At 37.6% G+C, this 20,446-nt stretch overlaps 1 long non-coding RNA gene across 1 annotated transcript in view; it reads left to right on the top strand.

Annotated features, from left to right (window-relative positions):
• LOC127634155 (uncharacterized) overlaps positions 1–20,446 on the top strand; it is an 89,221-nt gene that overhangs the window by 58,994 nt on the left and 9,781 nt on the right. Inside the window, exon 4 of the long non-coding RNA XR_007969325.1 lies at positions 8,655–8,752. This is a non-coding gene — a long non-coding RNA (uncharacterized LOC127634155). The remainder of the gene's footprint in view (positions 1–8,654; positions 8,753–20,446) is intronic.

Below are 20,446 nucleotides of genomic sequence, written 5' to 3'. Positions count from 1 at the left end.
TTTTCACTAAACTGTGCGGTAAGATATTAACGTTAGCCTGGTTAAGGGTAATTAAATGGTTTATTTGAAAGTTTATAATTTTTTTTAATGTCTGTCAATACATTTCTGATTTTAAAAACCCTTGATTTTGTTTGAGTCATTGGCTATTTGTAATAATTGTCTTTAATATCTGAATATTAATGGTGCTGAGGACGTTTTTAGGGAACTGAATAACAAGGCACAGTTTTCTGTGTCGAACCACAGAAGGGTTGCCGAAAGGATGCATAAGTCTTTCAAAATGTGTTGTGGCTGATTTTAATGATTATATAATAACTATAATTCATTATAATAAATAGTGAATTTATAGATGGCTTGTCTGTTTATTGAGGTTGCAGCACAGATGCAGAAAGGCTCTAGAAAGTAAGAGGTTAAGGGAACGTAATGTAACCATTGTGCACAACCTAAAACGAACGTTTTTTCTGGAAATCCAAAAACATACCTTAAAGCTCTGTTCTGGGATTGTTCTGGAAACCAAAAATTGCTAGTTGGGGAAACTTGCTAAATTAATAATAATAGGCTAATGGTCATGATGTTGTTGTTGATGATGATGATGATGATTGAAACTCACTCTCTTCCTAAAGAGGCAATAGCATAATATTAGATTACTATAGCGTGTCCTTTAGCATGATTGGTAACGTTCACATTGACTGGCAACAGCACGCATCTTAAATCATCAACAAGCAGTAGATGTAGTTTGTTTCCCATGAATGTAATTCTGGTCTTAATATATTTATACCAAATCTGTGCATTAAATGATCTGTACGCACATTTTCACTGTAAACCATATGACATTTCAGATGCTCTGTTTCACCGTCGAGGAAAATTTGTATTATACAAAATTATGATAAAACAGCTATACACCTTCCACAAGGAACCAATCTTGAATGAATGGGAAACAAAAAAGTAGGAAAGCTAATTATTTTCAAAATGAAACTAGATATGTTTGTTTAAGGACGACAACTTTATCTCAGATCCAACTTCATCTTTACAGTGCGTATGGTGACTTTTGGTTCACTTGGGGAAAATCTCTTTTACAAGGTAAAGCGTTTGGTGAAAACTGTTGTATAAATGCTTACTTGGTGGTTTTATCATTGTCAAGTTCACAGCACTCATCTTGGTGGCGCTATAATGTGCATACTCGAGAAAATTGGGGATGGAGTTTAAGAGGACAATTCTAAATAAACAAATGCTGCTTCTTGCTGTTGAATATGTCTGATATATATAGACATTATTCTGATTATATATAGAATATTATTCTGAGTTAAATATAAACTCATAATGACCATGGTGAGTGGGGGCCAGTGGTGGGGCCAGTGTTTTTTAAGGAGGGGAGGGGTACACCCCCCCGAATTCACAGTACTCAGCTGGGTTTCTTTGAGTCCTTATCCAGATTTTAGAAACAGTCCCTGATTAAAAGAAGATAGTTACCCACAACCCAAAATATGAGCAAAATGATTAGTCCCCCCCCCCCCCCAAAGGTAAAGAATTAAATTTGTGCGACAGCTTATTCATAAAAGTAAACAATCATTAAAATTGCAAATCCTGGGAGGCCTGGCTTTTATTGAATTGTACTTTTTCCATTGTGAGCTCATTTTAGTTCAGATTTAATAAAAACAATGAATTAGGAGATTAGCTACCTGTGCTTGCTAGAGCCCAAATGCACTAATCATGGAAAAACATTAAAACGCTAGATTATTAGTCAAGTAAATTGATAAGGTTGGGAGGAGAGAGAGCGAGAATGGGGGGAAATAAATCAGCTTGCCAGTGGTCTGCTAATCAACAGCTCCTTTCATTTTAAATCGCTGGATTATTTTTTTTGAAAGGGTAATAAAAAATGGAAAGGAAAGAAAGCGAAATATTGTGTATGCATTTGATTGCGTTACAGCCCAGAAAAGCCTGAACACTGTATCTAATGCACTGCACTGCTAGGCACACTTTTCCTGAATGCCTCTCTCAAAGCCCAGTTGAATTGCTGTGACCTAGAGCAATTCTTGAACAAATAAGATTGCCTTTGTGTGTGCATTATTTTCTGTTGACATTTGCTAAGCACTTGGGCTGCTGGCCAGGGGAGACAGATGAGGGTCTAAAATGTGTCTGGATGTGCCGTGTCTTTAATGTTACCTTGGGAGGAGAAAAAAGACAATGGTATTGCTGTCCTCAGCCATAGCGCAGAGCCCTGGTGTGTCAGAGGAGGGACTAGGTTATTTTATTCTCACTTTCTCTCATTTTCACCCTCTTTTTTTTTGCACCCCCAAGCTACAGTTTTTGAAAAGAGAGACAAAAAGCTCGGCAATCAACTGGAGGTGCCCTTCTCACAGATTCTCATTTTGATCAGTTGGGTCTCATCTTTATGAATATGTTTATACGTTTCAACCTGTTGAGAAACATCTGTTTTGTTGGCCACATGTCTCAATCGCATGATTTTATGTTAAAATTATAACGTAACCGTACTTCCCCTGAAGTTCATTTATAAAATTTATCTCACTGACCCTTAGAATTTTGTTGGGTCTCATATTTATGAATATGTTTATACATTTCGATCTGTCGTCAATTTCGTGAGAGCGCCAATTCTAAGTGCAATTTCCTTGCCATTGCGAAGCGCAGATGCATGGGTGAGAGTGTTTGTGCTATCTGTGGGTGTATGCCCATAAACTGGGTGTATTGTATATTAACGAAGTGGGACAAAGCGCAGTTCGCTATTTTCCTTAGAAATAAGTCATTGCGCTAAGACATTTCAAAAGCACGTCTTGTCTCAGCGCAAAATCCGAATTCAGTTCCTACATTTGCAGTTTGGAGATTCCACCAGCAGTTTGTTATAAATTCATACCCAAACTCTGAAAATATTGTTGAACATCAAATTATGTCCATGTTGTAGCCGTTTTATGAAACTAATATTTATGAGGTTTGTGTTAAACTATCTTTATGTCATGGTTTATTTTTCAGTTATTATGTTTATATTTAAATTGTATTTATGATCTCATTTATATTGGTATTGTTCCACCTGTTGTCATAGAGTGATTTTTAAGTCACTGCAAAGGGGCTGATTGAAGAAGGTGGAGAGAGTATAATGTTTGGATTTGGTATGATTTGTTTGACTGCTTCGTTATTTTGAAATTGATATTTTCCTTTCAGTTAATTCTTTAAAAAAAAAAAACAATACAATTACTGTTTATACTAGCCATGATTTGTGTCTGTAGATGAAAACGATTAATAGTACTTACATTCTCTATAAAATGAACTAGCGTAAATCCAAATCCTGATGAGAACCACATTTTCCAATGTGAATAAAAAGAGCGCATCGCTGTCACATAAATATGCCTGGCATTGCAAGACGGTGCTGGAGAAAACCTTCAAGTTGCACTTGACCCAGCCCATAAGCGCTTTGCTTCTTAGCCAAATTTAGCATAACCCATTTGCGCCTAGACTTGCTTGCACGAAAATACCAAAACTTCATGGCTATGTCCTTTGACTTGACTTTTGGCTTTTATTACTTATTGCATATAGAGCTCTTAATATAGGGCCCGTAAAGTTATAGCTTAACAATATTTTATATTTTATAACATTTGTCAAAGTTTCTTGCACCAAACATTTCCCAGTCTTGTTAATATTATATTTTCCACCCATATTTTCTCACTGGCCATTGCAATAAAATTGGTTGTATTTGCTACCATACATTTAAGGTTTATATAGGTGTAGGACCTCTTTATGATTCTTTATGATCACCTGTATTGCCAAAATTAGACCAGGAACATTTATTAAGAAATTCCTGTTTTTGCTGCTTTTTAAATGGTTCTCAATTGCTTCTGGACCCAGATTTTACCTTGAACCTCAAGTGGAAACCCAATACATTACCACATTTTTTTAGCCAATAATTCACAGCACATTGTTTGTATTTTTACCTATGTTTTTCGAGATGTCCAGTCCATGTTGCTGTTTGCCAAATATGTCGAACTTCTAGCAAGTGAATTGGTGCCAATACCATAGATTTTGATTGGACATGCACAGAGTTTGATGCCAACAACATATGGGGAGGATATGGAAAGTGTTTTGCAATACCTTTTATACATTAATAAGCCTATTTATTTTGCTTCCCTAACTTTTGCACGAATATATGGTTAGATGCATTTTATTATTTACACTTAGCATTGTTTTTCCCTTCTATACATGACCCTATCAGAAGCATTAGCATTAAATAGTCTCTACATAGCACATTTTGCTCTTTCATTTCAAAAGAATCTAGTTTTCCATTATATGCCCCCTTAAATACATTCAAAAAATATATATACTGTATATGTTGAACATAAAGCTGAATATAAACCACTGCACCGTTTCATGTTTTACATGCATATTTTCAAAGATACACACAGCCATGATCATAACAGATGATGTATCACTGATTTGTAAGAGTGCCTTTTCCTTTACAATGAGCAGAGAAAGGAAAAGGGAGAGAAAGAGAGGGGGATATATTTATGTTAGTATGGCTTTATGTCCTCCCGAGGCTGCTCTGTGTCCCCTCTCTGTATTAATCATCTCCTTGCAGATCAGACTTCTGATAGGCCCAGCATCCTTAGAGATCAGCCTTCATCTCACCGGCGAGTGCCTGTATATGTGTGTAAGCTCATCTGAGCCCCGTCAAAGCCCACTCCAGACCCTCTCCTAAGCAGAGACCCCTGCAATATCCCTAATCCTTTAGGCTAAGGATAATCTATGATCAAATAAAGAACAACGGGTCAAAACTAATGTAACATTATGATCTGTCACCCTGGTTTTATAAGAGAAGGGATGGCGGCTCTGTGTGGTCCTCAGTGGCGTCAGTACCTGGCCGCTGCAGTACAGTAATTACCCCACTGTCACCGTAGTAAGTGGTATTAATGGCAGCCTTGTGCACTGTAGTCTGCGCCGAGCTTAGAGAATTGTGAGATGGGATTGTTATGGGCGTCCAGCTGTGTGCGCCTTAATGTGCAGGTGTTGCTTGAGTGTTTGTTGTGCTTGTATGTGTGTGTTTTTTGTGGCCGTGTGTGTGCCACAGGGCTGAGCAGTTTGAAGTTGTATACAGTGTTATCATTGAAATGTGTCAATTGGTAGAGATTGTGCTACATACAGTATGTTGTGGTATACAGGGGTACCAAAAAGCATTTGGACAAGTGAAGCTAGTTCTTAGCATTTGAACATGTCAGATGACACTTTGTTTGACTGTTTGTTCATCTACTAAAATGAAATTGACACATCTTAAATGTCCAAAAGTGTCCAAACCATTACTACACCTACATTTATTATTATTATTATTATTATTATGGGGCTCATTGTACATATCACTACAGTTTCATGGTAAAATGAACACTAAAGGTGCTACAACAACATTGATTTTTCCCTTTCACACAATCACTGGTGAAACTGCGCATTATCAGTTCAGAAAATACGTACTTTTCATCCTTTTCCTTACACAATGCTATCCTATGACATCTAGGGCCCTATTTTAAGAGTACTAGCGCTAAGCACAAAGCTATGCTATAAGTCATGCACTCAAAGTCAATGGGCATGGTCAGGAAGTTTTGCTGTTTTCATGCAAGCATGCGCTAAGTCTAGGTGCATTGATTTGGTGAAATTGCACATATAAAGCGCAAATGGGCTGGGTCAAGTGTGATTCTTTTGTACATTAACTGCATCTCTGTATATTTTTATGACAGTTATATGCTCCTTTTTTACACATGGAAAATGTGGTTCTCATTAGGATTTGGATGTAGGCTCTGTTACATTATAGAGAATGGATTATTAATCATTTTAATCTACTGACACACAACAAGTCATGGATAGTATTAACAGTGTTTTAACACAAATCTCATTATATATATATATATATATATATATATATATATATATATATATATATATATATATATATATATATATATTTCTTTCATAAAACGGATACAACATAATTTGACGTTACACTGTATTTTCAGAATTTGGGCATTAACTTTATTACCACCTGCTGGTGAAATCTCCAGAGTGCAGTTGAAGGAACTTAGTTTAGACTGCACTTAGAATAGTAGTGCTTAGCACAAATGCCTATTTCTCAGAAAAATAGAAAATTGCTCTTTACACGACACTTAATTAACATACAATACACCCACAACTTGCACGCATACACCCACAGGTAGCACAAATGTCCTGTACGGCCATTTTTATGTTTATATTACATTAACAACTACATTTATACGATTCAATTTTTGGTCCTGAAGAGCATGCAAGTTCACACGTCAGCGGTGTCATAGAAGCACCCCAAAATGACATGGGTCTCTCACTTTACTTTTTATGACATCAGTTAGGTTTATTTTTCTCCCAATGTGACATGCCCAATTCCCTAAACTCTCTAGTTCCACGTCGTAGTGCAGTTATTTGCCCCAGTCAGTGTGGCGTAGTACACATGCAACTTATCACGTGGTTTGCGGAGCATGTTACCACAGAGACTTTAGTGTGTGTGGAGGCTCACACTATTCACCACGCACCCCACCGAGAGCAAGAACCATCACAATGCAACTACAACGAAGGTAACCTGTGTGACTACCCTCCCTAGCAACCGACCAGTCGGTTGATTATGAAGCCTAGCTGAATAAAGGTTTAGGGTAGGGAGGTAGGTTTTGCTGATTTTAAAACTTGATGGTATATTAACCTTAAAACCTCATCCATTTAAGGGAAAATTTTATTTGATTTTAGCAACACACAGTGGACATTTCACCTCAGTGCTGCCACGGTACGTGTAAGGAGGAGACAAGAAAAAGTGTCACCACATTCACATGCTTTTCATGAGATCAGGCTGGCTGTAATTGCATGGCTATTAATACGCAGTACTATTTACATGTGAGAGCGAGTTGTTTTACCAAAGCAGAATTTGGTTGTTTACGGTTGCCTCGCAACATTGCACTAACATAGAATTCAACTGATGTGCAATCACAAGTGCGTGTATAACAGCTAATTCACAACTGCTTTGAATGTGGCTGATCTAATCTGTATATAGAGGCAGAACTATTTATTGTATAATACTAGTTTTAAAAAACAAAAACATGTCAGATTAAAATTAATCTAACTTTAATAATTTAAAGAAGCCTGAATTAAGATCCATTCTGTTACGCCCTGTCTAGCTGTTGAATGTGTCTTGTGTATATACCCCCTAAGAAACATGTCCGATTGTGGATTTTTGAACCAGCCTACCATAATTATACTAATTATACTGTGCTTCCTTGACCCTTGTGCGACCTTCGGGACATTTTTGTCTTTTTCATTTTTTTTTATTTTTTATAATTTATCATAAATGTAGCTAAATATGTGTATTTAGGGGTGAATTTTGATATTTCATCCTCAGTTCCTATAATAAACTGCATTTACAAAATAGTTCAACTCAGGACCTTAAGGACAAAATTGTCCCCATTGAAACCCATTAAAACTGCAATATTTGATCCCAGTGCCATTTAAGCATAAAATCATAAAATCAGCTTTCATTCCAGAGCACTTGCTTAAAAATTATTATTTTTTGTTTTCCACCAGATAGCGGCAATTTTCTCATGTTTTGCCTATGGAACAAATACATTCTTTTTTCCTATTTTGTATTTATATGTGTGTATTTAGAAATGTGTGTGTGTGTGTGTGTAAAAAAAACAACAATGACATTATGTAAACAAACTGGCATTTAAAGGGTTAAAATCCTGAAAATGAATACATATTTGTAGTTATGATCAGGACTGATGCTGGAAGTCAGTGAAAGTGAAAAATAATATTAATATATCATCTTTTTATGGCAGTTTTTTTGCCGCAGACATTTTTTTCCTCCATGGACCTCTGAGTAACTTTTTTAAATTGGCTCACAAGGGTTAAGACCGTTAAGTTGACCATTTGTTCAGGCAACTCACCAACTAGTTGGTTTAAAAATATACAGTTTTGCACATCCATAATGCTGTTAACATTATATAAAATGAATTTTACCTTGATATTGGTAATACCGCCCACCCGCAGCACAAACAGTGCATATTTTTTCCTGTTTCCGTATCTCCTTTCATCCCTTTGCTTGCTGTGTTTTTTTCCTTATACACCCCTCTTCTACTCTGCTCATTGTGAAGGAAAAAGCACTCTTCCAAATTACTGATACATCATGTGAAGTCATTAGTGTGGTGAATTTTTAAACAGCTGTGTGTTTGTAAAATGTGAAATAATGACTGTGAGCTACAGTATCAGCCCCCCTCTTTTTCCCAGCAGCCCCAGTCGACTGCCTCCTGTCACACGCCATTCACATCCAGGGGCCAAACACACCACATCCATTCTGATTGGGCATGAATATTTAATTGGGCGGCTCCAAATTATCCTATTTGTCATTCAAAACTGGTGTGTCATCAATATGGCGTCTTTGAGATGTAGTTGCTGGGAGAAAATTCCTTGGGCAAAAAACCATAGGATTGATTTCCTCTGGGTGCCGTAGAGTGTTTGTAATTGGCTGGAGTGTGCCGTTCCAATGAGGCAACAATGCAAAACTTGAAATATATCTGCTTTGAGAGTCTAGTCTTACTGTAAATAGCTTGCATTGCATTTGGAGTTTTAAACATATTTTTTCTTTTATGTCTCAGTTTTCTACAGATGTTTGAAGTGTGTTGATGCACCATGTCAGGAAATCTGCCTGACAAATCTGAACATAAAAGCCTTCATTACCAGTATTGCAAACAAGGTATGCTACATCTGCATTATTGTGAATATTAAGTTGGCTGGTCTTACTGTGCACGATTCATCAGTGCACACTATTCTGAAAAAAAAGAGAAAAGTTTTGACCTTGATGAATAGTTAACCCAAATAAAAAATGACTTAATTTTATATAAGGGTTAGTACATCACTATTAGGTGTCTTTAACTACTATGTAACAACATTAAAATACATCAAATATGTGGTATTTATTGTGTCGCTACATGTTGTTCTGCAAAATTCTCACAAGATTCACATTTGATGCTATTGAGGTTGAGGTACTGTATGGGTAGGTTTAGGAGGAGGGTTAGGATTTTAGGTAAGGTTTGTGGTGAGTTTAGGTTTAGGGTTAGGGGTGAGGTTTACCAGTCTAACTACTATTGTAATTAAATGCAGGTACATTCAATGTAAGTAAAATTCAACAACACATACAGAATGCACATAAGTACATTGTATCAAATGCTTTTAGTACATTTTTGTTAAAGACACCTAATATAAAGTGGATCTGCTATATTTTCATGATCCAATCACTTCCTAATAGATAAAATGCTGTACAAATTTTTCCCTTTTTTATTTGTGACTAGTAGCACCTAATAAACATGCAAATATAATTTGGTCAGATTTTAAGAGTGAATGCACTTCGCTGCATATGAATGTTATAGGAAGCGCCCTTGCTCCCTATTTAGTGAATGACTTAACCTCCAGTGAGCTGTCTATCTGCTCTGGCCTCAGAACAGTTTGAAATGCCCCTTATTTTAATCCTAACACCATATAAAGCCTGTGAAAGCAACATTTTTCAGATTTTGGATGAACCCATTGATTCTCAATGTGATAATTCATATTTAATATACTGTAGGATTTCTAAGGAAAAAATACACTTAAGTACACATTAGTGTAGATTGTGTTTAGCAGCGTGGTGTTTTGTGATAAATCCCTCAAACTTAAAAAATGGCATAATGGATGAAACTAGAGATTCTAATCCTTTGACTCAAACAAGCTTCATTGTAAAAACATAATTAGGTTTCTTACCAAATGTAGGTATATTGGCGCCATGTGATCAGCGCCATGTTGTTTTTTCACATAACTCCATACGTCAAAAGTTGAACCCTTTTCTGACACCCCGGAGTCTTCTAAACTGAGATCAGTCAGTTCAAACTAATTCAATTATGCGTTGAGTATAGCAAAACCAAAATACAACGTACACGCTTGTGTATGCAGGGTCGCACGAGGATAATGCTGATAAGGTCGAGAAAAGACTATCTTATTATATTACCTTTTGCTGTCTAGTAAGGGGGAGGGGTGCCCTTTTTCATTTGTGGACCACTGCTCCTCAAAATATCTCTGCATGGCCCTATCAAATGCTTCTACTGTAGCAACCAGTCCTATTTATTTTAACTTCATTTTTTAGAAATCTGGTTTAATAGTGGCATACCTGGTTAAGAACTACAGTTCCTATGATTCGAAGAGAAATGCTCCACCAATAAAAGGATTACGGCAAACAAAGTGCGCCCAAACAATCACTGCATTGACCACTCTCTCGCTGTTGCTAGCTGTTGCTAGGCCTTATTAGCAGGATGGTATGTTCTTATTTCAGCGAGAATATTATTATACAAATATCTGTGTTATGACCCTGTGCACAAGATGAGTCATCAATATATTTGTTCCATTTCATAGAAGAGAAAGACTGTTAATTCTAAATGCTTATATCTGCTAAAAGCTATAATGTTTTGCAGTACACTCACATATAGATGGGCTCAAACTAATAGACATGGACTAAAAGCCATTAAACTTTGATTTTGATTTTAGCATCTGAAAGTCTGATACAGCCAACCAGCAAGATCAGGCATATGCCAGCCCAGTAAACAAACAGCAAACCAAACAAAAACACTATTAGCTAGCACATCATCTTTCATTATGTACAACAGGTTCCTAATATAAGACTTTCATATCAGCTATTTCTGTAGGAAAGGCATTTTTATTATGTTTGTAATATTTACATTTCATATTATATGAATATGAAATGTCATATTTTTCATATTGGGTTTTTCCCCGTCTATCTAGAGTGCTCTTGGTGTGATCAGATTAGTTTTTTTTTCTCACAGACTCCGGGGAATTCAACTGACATTATAAGTCCATTTTTAACCGTATATACATATACGTCTGGTTTTGCCTTAGTCCTGGTGTATTACAAGTTCCTCATGTTTTAATTACATATTAGGTATACAAAGGAACTCATTACAATTCTATTTCAAATGTGTATTGTAATACATTATAAAAGTATGTTGATGTCGATAACATACAATAAAGATACTTAAAGGTGAAGTCATTTTTTCCATGTTAAAATACTTCTCAAATCGCAGCAGAGACTACTGTAAGTAAACCATTTGTAGGTTAATTCCCTCCAAGTGTTTCAGATTTTTGTTTATGTGTGAACTAATCCTTGTTTAAATTGGCAACTCCAACTAGTCTCTAACTACTAGAATACATTGCACTCCAAACTCACACAAGGTCTCAGACCAGAGCTCTTTATCATAGTGACAGACATTGCTGTTGTAACAGGCATAATTGTGACATCCATAGCCCGTGCCGAATGTGGTTAAACTGCTGTGAACTTTGAGTTATGCTTTTAATAAGAGATCTGCTGTTTCAAGATGCTGTGAATTATTCGCATGGTATTTTTTGTGCTCATTTATTTGACTTTTCAAGGACTTTTTAAAGCTGTACCATAGCCGCTCTTTCAGATGCCTTGCAACTATGTATTTGAATATCAAGTCATTAATTTGAAGCTGGAAAACAGATTTATGCAATTAACATTTGAATAAAGCCCCTGCAAACTGCCTTTATGTGCATTGCTGGGAACGCTGTGTCTCTGTGCTGCGCTGTTGTTCTGTCAAGGTTTCCATCATTCCATCCATTCTGCAAATTTAGAGAGCACTATTGAGGCGCTCCGGCCTTAATTCAAGGTTGTCTGAAGAAGAGAGATTTTTGACCCGTTCTCGTGCTTTTCAGAGCGAGTGTACTTCCTTTAGACACATGTCAGTCAGTGGGGGATTTCTGTTAGAATGGGAAGAAAAAAGAAAAATAGATCCAATCTGAACTTAACAAGCTGCACTCTTACTATGGCATTATCACAAAGTTTTCTCTCTGTAGCGCTTCTGTATTTGATGGAATGTAAAATAAGGAATAGTTCACCCAAAAGTAAAAATTATTTCATAATTTATGTCTGACTGTGGGATGGTGTATCCCACCAAAGATCTATGTGTCCGTGGTGTAATTTTTATGCATCTGAGGAAGGACCCATCAACATCAGGGGACTGCAGCAGTTTGCACTGAGTAAGGACCTTTTTCTTTCATTCAACAGATACAAAGTTACTGGAAATTTTTGGGTAGGAAGTTAGGGGCATGGGATTGCTTGCAGGTCGGATTCAAACCTGCATCGACCGCATCGTTAATCGTGTGCACTAACCACTATGCCACGACTCTTAAATGGAAGGTTTGAGATTGGTAAGGAGACAATTCACCTCACTATCATGGTCATGATAGTTTCATTTGTCGTTTCATTTCCTTATTTCCATATTGTGAGCTTTTACAGACAAGGTTTTAGTCTAACTGAATTTGTATTGTCATTTTTAGGGTCTTGCCTGAGTTGAGAATCCATGAATGCCGCAAGGTAGATGTACTAGACTGAATTTGAAGGGAAATCTGCAAATAAATGAGTAACTGAGAACGCTTAAGGGGTTGAATCTCTAACAGTGGCTGCACAGGAATTTTTCCCTTATGTTTTAGCAGAATAACCTGTTAGACAAATGTGTGTCATTGGGGTTTGCTACAAGGCAGAATGTGTGTGCTTTGCCTCGTGTAATTAATTAGATGTGTTGATATCTGAGACATGAATGATACTTTAAATCGTGTGGCTTGTTGAGGTGAAATTATTAATGTAGAAAAGAAGGAAAAATCCCATAGACTTGCATTAAAGAAGGAACCCAAGCTATACAGTATAGGGACGTGAATGTCCAACAGGAACATAACGCGATGAGAGAAAGGTTGTTCCTGGCAGGGTACTCCATTGGAGCTTTACAATGGGAGAAACATGATAACAACCAACTAGCAATGCCCACTTAATCACACACAAGATTGATAGATGGATGGATGGATGAATGGATGGATGGATGGGCATATACAGTACATAGATGGATGGATGGATGGATGGATGGATGGATGGATGGATGGATGGATGCATATACAGTACATAGATGGATGGATGGATGGATGGATGGATGGATGGGCATATACAGTACATGGATGGATGGATGGATGGATGGATGGATGGATGGATGGATAGACTTATAGATGGATGGATAAATGGATGGAACATATAGACTCACAAAGATAACTTCAGGTGCAATTAATCATTTCTGTGTCTATTTTTTGCTATAGAAAATTAGAATATCTGTTTTTGTCATTGCAGGCATTATGCAGCGCCATGGTAACCACTAATTAAATAGAAATGAAAATGCGTGGGCTTGAGTTGCTCTGCTTGACCCTCAGTCCTGCACATGTGTTGTGGAGTGGGAGTTTCGATAAAGGTTCTGTACTTCTAAATGTGATTTGGAGGAGATTGTCTAAGAATCGCATGCATGTTTGAGTAGACACAATATCCTTTATTATAAAACGGATATGCAGTATGTTAGTTTCAGTCACCATTCACTGTAATTGTATAATTTTTTCCATACATTGAAAGTGAATGGTGACTGGGGCTGTCATTCTGCCTAACCGCTCATTTTGTGTTCCATGGAAGAAAGCTAGTCATGAGAGAATGATGACAACATTCAGCAAGGGTGAGTAAATGATGACAACATTTACATTTTTGGGTGATCTACCCCTTTAACTGGGCCTATTTGTTCACAAAAGTGCATAAATCATACATAGTTTAAAGCTTCAGGGATTGCTCTGAATGCGTATGAGCAAGAGCACACACTACAAATGCAATTTAAAAACATGTCCAATGGCAGACATACATATGTTGGCTGCAGTGCAGTATCGCCCGAGGGTTTATTCTTCTTAACCTGAAGCAATTTGTTTGCAATTCTAAGAGTTTGTCAGATGGCATGTTTATTAACTGACTGTGAGGTGGCAAAGACTGTTCATGTCCACCCACCTTTGTCACCTGACCCCACCTGTTCCACACGATCACCACAGGCTAAAAAAAGGAAGCGCTTTGGCATGTTAAGTTTCATTACTTCCTGAAGGATAAAGGGAGCAATTACAAAAGCAGCCCCTTTTCTCTCCCGCTGCCCACCTCTGCTATGACTTATTAGACATCTCTGTCTGGATGATAGCTCCTCTCTCCTTAAATGTGAGAGGTCAGTCTAGTTATCGAGCTGATAATTAGATAACCAGAGAAAGAGGAACTATCACTGCCCACCGTCATTCACTGGCTGCTCCTGTAGTCGGTCTGCAATCACAGATAAGTTGGTGTCTTTTTTCAATTATGGTAGAAACACAGCATTGGTGCCCAGAGGTGGCAAAGTACATTACCATCTTTAGAGGTGTTTGACTCACTCCCACTCTAATGCCAAAAGTGTGGCAGTTTCTAAGAATGCCTATTCACTATTAAAATGTTGAAAAAAAAAGCACAATGCTAATTATCTATTCCCTCACCTTTACACTTTAAATCTGCTTTTGAAACTTTGTGACTAATTGGCCTTTGTAAATGAAAGCAAATATTTTACTGTGACAGGGCGGAGGGCGGGGCCGGGTCATGATTTTACACACCCGGTCCCTTATCAGGCTAATGAAGCCTCCGAGAGGGATAAAGGCCAACTGCGGACGGTGGTGCGACGGAGAGGACGTTTACGGGCAGCTGTCCGTCCTATGTGTGTGTTTGTGTCTTTTGGTTTTATATCTTCTTTCCATTGAACTGCTTTATACTGGTGCCGAAAACCCGGGAAGGATGAAGGATATGCCGTATTTGAGTTCTCGCCCCTACCATCCACCCTAACGGAGCAGCCGCCGACCGCGAGGGGAGAAGGGGCTCTTAACTGACCGCCTGGAGAAGTCAGGGCCGCTGCCAGGGGCAGAGGAGACCCCTACCAGCCGCTGAAACGCGCCAGGGTCTGAGACTGGTGACCGCGAGTGGGGAGGTGCTCACTGTCGACTGCCTGGAGCTGGAGAACTGCTGCCAGGGGCGGGGGAGACCCCTTCTGTTCCCCGAGAACGCGGAGGGGCATTCCGTCCACCAGGGGCTGGAGGACTGCCTCCGATCTGCCCGGGGAGGCGCGGCTGTCGTCCATTAGAGGGTGGAGGAGTTATCGATGACTACGCGTATTGGAGATTCGTAGTAAGTGGTTTTTTTTTTCTCTCCTCTCTATCTCCCCCACTGCTGCTCCGCGTTTGCCTTTTCCCTCTCTTTTCAATTGTCCCCTCCCAGATTCAGGAAGGTGGGGATGACCTGCCGGCAGACGGGGCATAAGGCACGCCCTCCCCCAGGGAAGGGGGGTGGGGATGTACATCATGCCGGTGGCTCCCTGGCCTGAGAGAATGGCGGGAGGAATGTAACAGGGCGGAGGGCGGGGCCAGGTTGTGATTTTACACACCCGGTAAAGGCCTACTGTGGATGGTGGTGTGACAGAGAGAGAACGTTTACAGCAGTCCGTCCTATGTGTGTGTTTGTGTCTTTTGGTTTTAGTTCTTTATTAAAAATATTATTTATATTGTCGAGCTGGTTCTCGCCTCCTCCTTTCCATTGAACTGCTTTACATTTACTTAAAAGTCAACATTTACTCGACATAATGTTGTTCCAAACCTGTTTGACATTCTTTCTTCTGGGGAACACAAAAGAAGAACTTTTCATGCTGCCCTTTTGCATACACTGATCAGGGACTGTTGAGCTCCAATAAAGAAAAGAAAGGACCACAACAAAGTGCCATCAAAGTAGTTTATACTACATGCACGATATAAGTCTTCTGAAGGCATACACAGTATCTTTGTGTGAGGAACAGGTATAATTATGGTGTTTTTGACTGACATCTATCTCTTGGCCAGTTTTCAAATCTCATTTCAATTTCCATATATTCAAACTTGTTGTGGCACATTCATTTAAAGGGATAGTTTACCCAAAAATAAAAATTCTCTCATCAAAAAATATTTTTAGAAGAATATTTCAGCTATGTAGGTCCTCACAATGCAAGTGAATGGGTACCAAAACTGTGACGCTCCAAAAACCACAAAGGCAGTGAAAAATAATTCACACTCCATGTATTCATAAGCGATATAATAGGTGTGGGTCAATATTTAAGAACTTTTTTACTATAAATTCTCCGACCTATCCAATAGGTGGCGAAGTGCATGAAGAATGCAAATTGTCAAAAAAGAAGAATGTTATAGTGGGAATTTATTGCAAAAAAAGGACTTAAATATTGATCTGTTTCTCATCCATACTTATCATATCTCATCTGAAGACATGGATTTAAACACTGGAGTCTTATGGATTTCATTTACCCTGTCTTTATATGCTTTTTGGACCTTCAAAATTTTGGTCGCCATTCACTTGTATTGTGAGGACCTACAGAGTTTAGATATTCTTCTAAAAATCTTCATTTATATTCTACAAAAGAGAGAAAGTCATACACATATTGGATGGCATGAGGTTGAGTAAATGATGTTACATTTGTCAGTTCCAATACCAACAGCCTTATGAATGTAAAATTTAAGTTTTCTGTTTTAATTTTTTTTTGAGAATTGTAATTTTTTTAAATAAAAATGTACAATAAATTGCTCATTTAGGTTGTTATTTTTTGAACATGCTATCATAGTTGATTTGTATCATTGGCTTTTATATCAGCTTTCTCTAATTTTCAGAATGTTACATCATTTAGTAACACCTTATTGAGTGCAAGAGCTTGTTTTCACATCTTTTGGAGTTAATGTACCATCAGGCACCTTTTACCCCCATGAATTTTACCCTGCTGCTACACAGCTTTTTGATATGTTGTCTGAACTCCATCATTCAAATAACGCCATTGTTGATCTGTAGAGAGACAAGCTTGTGCTTTGAATTGAAGCATTGTTTGTTCCATTGAAGCCACAATAATAGCCGCGTCTAAACTGCTCATAGGGATTATTAAAAATGCATTGTCATGTAGCAATTTGGGCTTCACAGTTCATGAAACTCATGAATAACTATATTAATATCAACTATATTGGTGCCTGTTCAGGCATAATATTGTATTAACAATACAGGCTTTTACATATGGATCTTGCTAATCTTATTAAGAAGACAAAGCAACTGCCCTCCTATTTTACAACTTGTAATGCATATACCGCCACGGGCTCCTCATTAATGCCTGTTTGGATAACTTGCGTACATTTTATTTATCTACTAACTATCTTTATGTTGATGTCTTCATCTGCGTTAAGGACGTTGGTGGAATGAATGAGTTTCTGTAATTCTTTTTTCTTTTCTTTTCTTTGTCTTCTCATTTATTTCCTGTTCAGAGGAGCTGAATGAGTTCACTATTGTCTTAGTGCCTCTGAGTGGGTTTGTAGCTCTGACTTATTAATAGTGAAGTGATTAATCAAATTGCAGCATGGTTTTGAAATTCATGTGTATAATGTTGTTTTTATTATTAGTATTTTTTGCCTTAGGCAAATTAAAAGCATGTTAGGCTCTGAATATTTGTGTAGGTCTGGGCAGACTCCCAAAAATTGTTGCTTCTCAAAAAGAGTTCTCAATGGAGACACCAAGTAATATCACTTGTTGTGGTCTCTGAATGTGATAGTGGTGTTTTTGTCCCTGCTGAACATTGCTGGTCACCCACATATTGGTTTGGGAACCGAGAACAGGTTCTTATACAGAAGCGGTTCCATTTCTAAAAATGACTGGAACTGGATGACATTCAAACTGAATCTACTTTTTTGTTGATAAAAAAACATAAAGTGCAACCAGTGGAGTCTGATTCCCGAACGGATTACTTTATAATTTGGTTTGTTTTTAGCAAATCAAAAACATGTAACCTGAGTAGTCCAGTTACCCAGTGAATGAGAGGCCAAGACTTTGGTTTGCATTTATAGTTCTGTGTTGGTGTCTGCATCGTTCTGCAAATACACAGACAAATTGCTAATTATACATTCATAAATAAACAAAAGTTATGTAAAGTTATGGATTCATAAGTATTATTGTCACGTCGCTCTATGAAACACAAATGGAACATAAAAAAGCAGATGCTCCTGATTGATTCAATTGCTTTAATGGTGCCATGCCCAATTACAATGTAATATGATGCATACCTGTAGATATTAAAATTATCTGGTATAAAATGTGACGCTACCTCCGATATTGTTGTTATCATGGAGGATGGTCTTTGGTTACAAAGTGCACCAATCATAGCTGTTGTGGTCTGCATCGATGCAACGCAGTGTTACATTTTTGAAAAGGGTGCATGTCAGGCTGTGGCGTAGGTTTGATGCAGAAGTATAAATTGGCCTTAATACGTTTGTTTGTTAAAGTTTGAAATCCGTTTTCAGTTTCCGAACATAATTGCTTTACAAAGTAAGAGTTATGTAGAGCGTTTTCGAAAGTTTTCATTTGAGGACAAATTGTGGACTCTCTTTGTTTTTTTATTAATGTTGGGCTGTTGAATAGACAAGCATACATTTATGTGCTGGTCCAGACTGGTTTGTCCTGGTTGTCTATTTGATGGCCCAGCATAGAAATGCCATACACTCACAAAACTTAGTTGGTGAAGCTGTTTGACTATCATGACTTTTCTGGAACATATCCTTTTAACTTAGAAGCCTGGTGAGGACAGCTGCACAGCAGCATCCCAAACTGGCAACCAGCATCCAAAATACATCAAACACTGTGACTAGCTATGTTTTTTTAAAGCATGGATTGATGTTAGAGTTACAAACATACATTGCCAATCTTTTTGTGTGTTTGCAGGTGTTCAAACAAAGGGGTATTCCCAGGGCCGTAACCACAATATAGTTTGAAGGGGACAAGTACTCAGATATGGCCAGATTATCCCCCAATAATGTATAGCCTTGTTGCTGTTCTGCTGCAGTCCATTATGCACCACTCTCTAGTTGTCATTAAGATGTTGCAGGAATAGCATAATGGTTTAAAAAAAGTTAAATTTTTACTGTGCTCAGTAGTCTAACACTGCTCGTCAGTGTCATTTGAGATTGCCAATCAAATCGATGAAGGCGGTATTCAAGTTTAAGATCCTAAGCGAGACCCTTGTGGATTATCCCAGAGCCGTGCATCAGCAAGCAGTTCAGTTTAAGAGTGTTAGTGTCATGTGAGATGTAAGTATCTAACTAAATATGCAATATTTGACCACTGTTTTATGATTGAAATGTTGTGCCAACCGACATTAATTTCCAAGGTTGCAAAATATTCACCATTTGGCGAAATTCACCATTTTTAATTAAAAATATGTCATTTACAGTACGATTCGGATGTCATTCATAACTGTGAATGTGAAAACATTAATGGAGCCATTTTCAGCATATCAGGTTTACGATTTAGAGCAAATGTATGTATATTGTAAAGGGATTGAATGCATGTGGTTATCTGGCAGGCTTTTGAAGTAGCTTTTTAGAAAATTCCCTTGACATCGTTTAAGAAAATTATCTATAAAAATAAATAAATAAAACACACAAAGTAGAGCATTATTATTACCCTCAGATTAAAACTAAAACATTGTAAGACCTATGACTTTTGGCTTCAATTGAGTTTTTAGGTTGTGACAATGACAGTGTCTTTTTTATGCAAATATTATTAGGTAATAATTTAAAATTTAATTATGTCTTTAATTCATTCCAAATTTTTTACAGCATCTCCTAAGAGTCTTCTTTTAAAAGAGACCATTTTATTTTGAGGATGTTCTTGTCAGGTATGTGCTCCAAAACTGAGCCATCAGTTAAAGGAGGAGTTCACCTAAAAATGGAAAAGGTACTTTTTCTCACCCTTATGTTGTTCAAAACCCATATGCTGTTTTTTTTTTAATTGAAAAATTTTAATATATATTTTAAGCAGGTCTATTCCATAGAATAAGACTTTATATTGAGCAGGAGCTGTCAAGCTTCAAATAGGACAAATACTATAAAGCATCATTTAAGGTTCAGGAAAGACATTGTGTTAAGATTCTACTGGGAGGAACTTGAGGGTAGTACATCATTTTGTGTATTTTCTTTTTGCTTGCCAGCTAGTCGTGTAATTTTACAGATGCATCAATGCTAAAACAAAATCAAATTATATTAATATTTTCTTTGAGACAGCACAAAAAAGAAAGAAATAATGACTGAATCAGGCAAGTTGCTAGCAATGCAGAAACAGTGTTTGTCTTGTGCTGTGTGAACATTAAATATACATGTATCTTTTAAAACCAAATATTATAACATTTTATCGCATTTCAAGTCTTAATACAGAAAATGATTGCATTTAGCACCTTTATATTGAAGGACCAAAGAGGACCATTATATTTGTGACCTCAAAACCCATGACCCCCCCCCCCCCCCCCCAGAATCCCCATCTTCCACCTCCAAATCAGATGCCAGAGATCTACCATTCTAAAATAGCTCGGATTGGCTACAGCCTCAGTTGCACCTCTGTCCTGGCCCATTTAGGGTACGATGACAAGAAGCAGAGGTTAATTGGAGGACTGAAGTCTGTAATTAC

The sequence above is a fragment of the Xyrauchen texanus genome, chromosome 41 (assembly GCF_025860055.1).
Source record: "Xyrauchen texanus isolate HMW12.3.18 chromosome 41, RBS_HiC_50CHRs, whole genome shotgun sequence".
Lineage (NCBI taxonomy): Eukaryota > Metazoa > Chordata > Actinopteri > Cypriniformes > Catostomidae > Xyrauchen > Xyrauchen texanus.
This window is presented reverse-complemented; position numbering and strand designations above follow the sequence as displayed.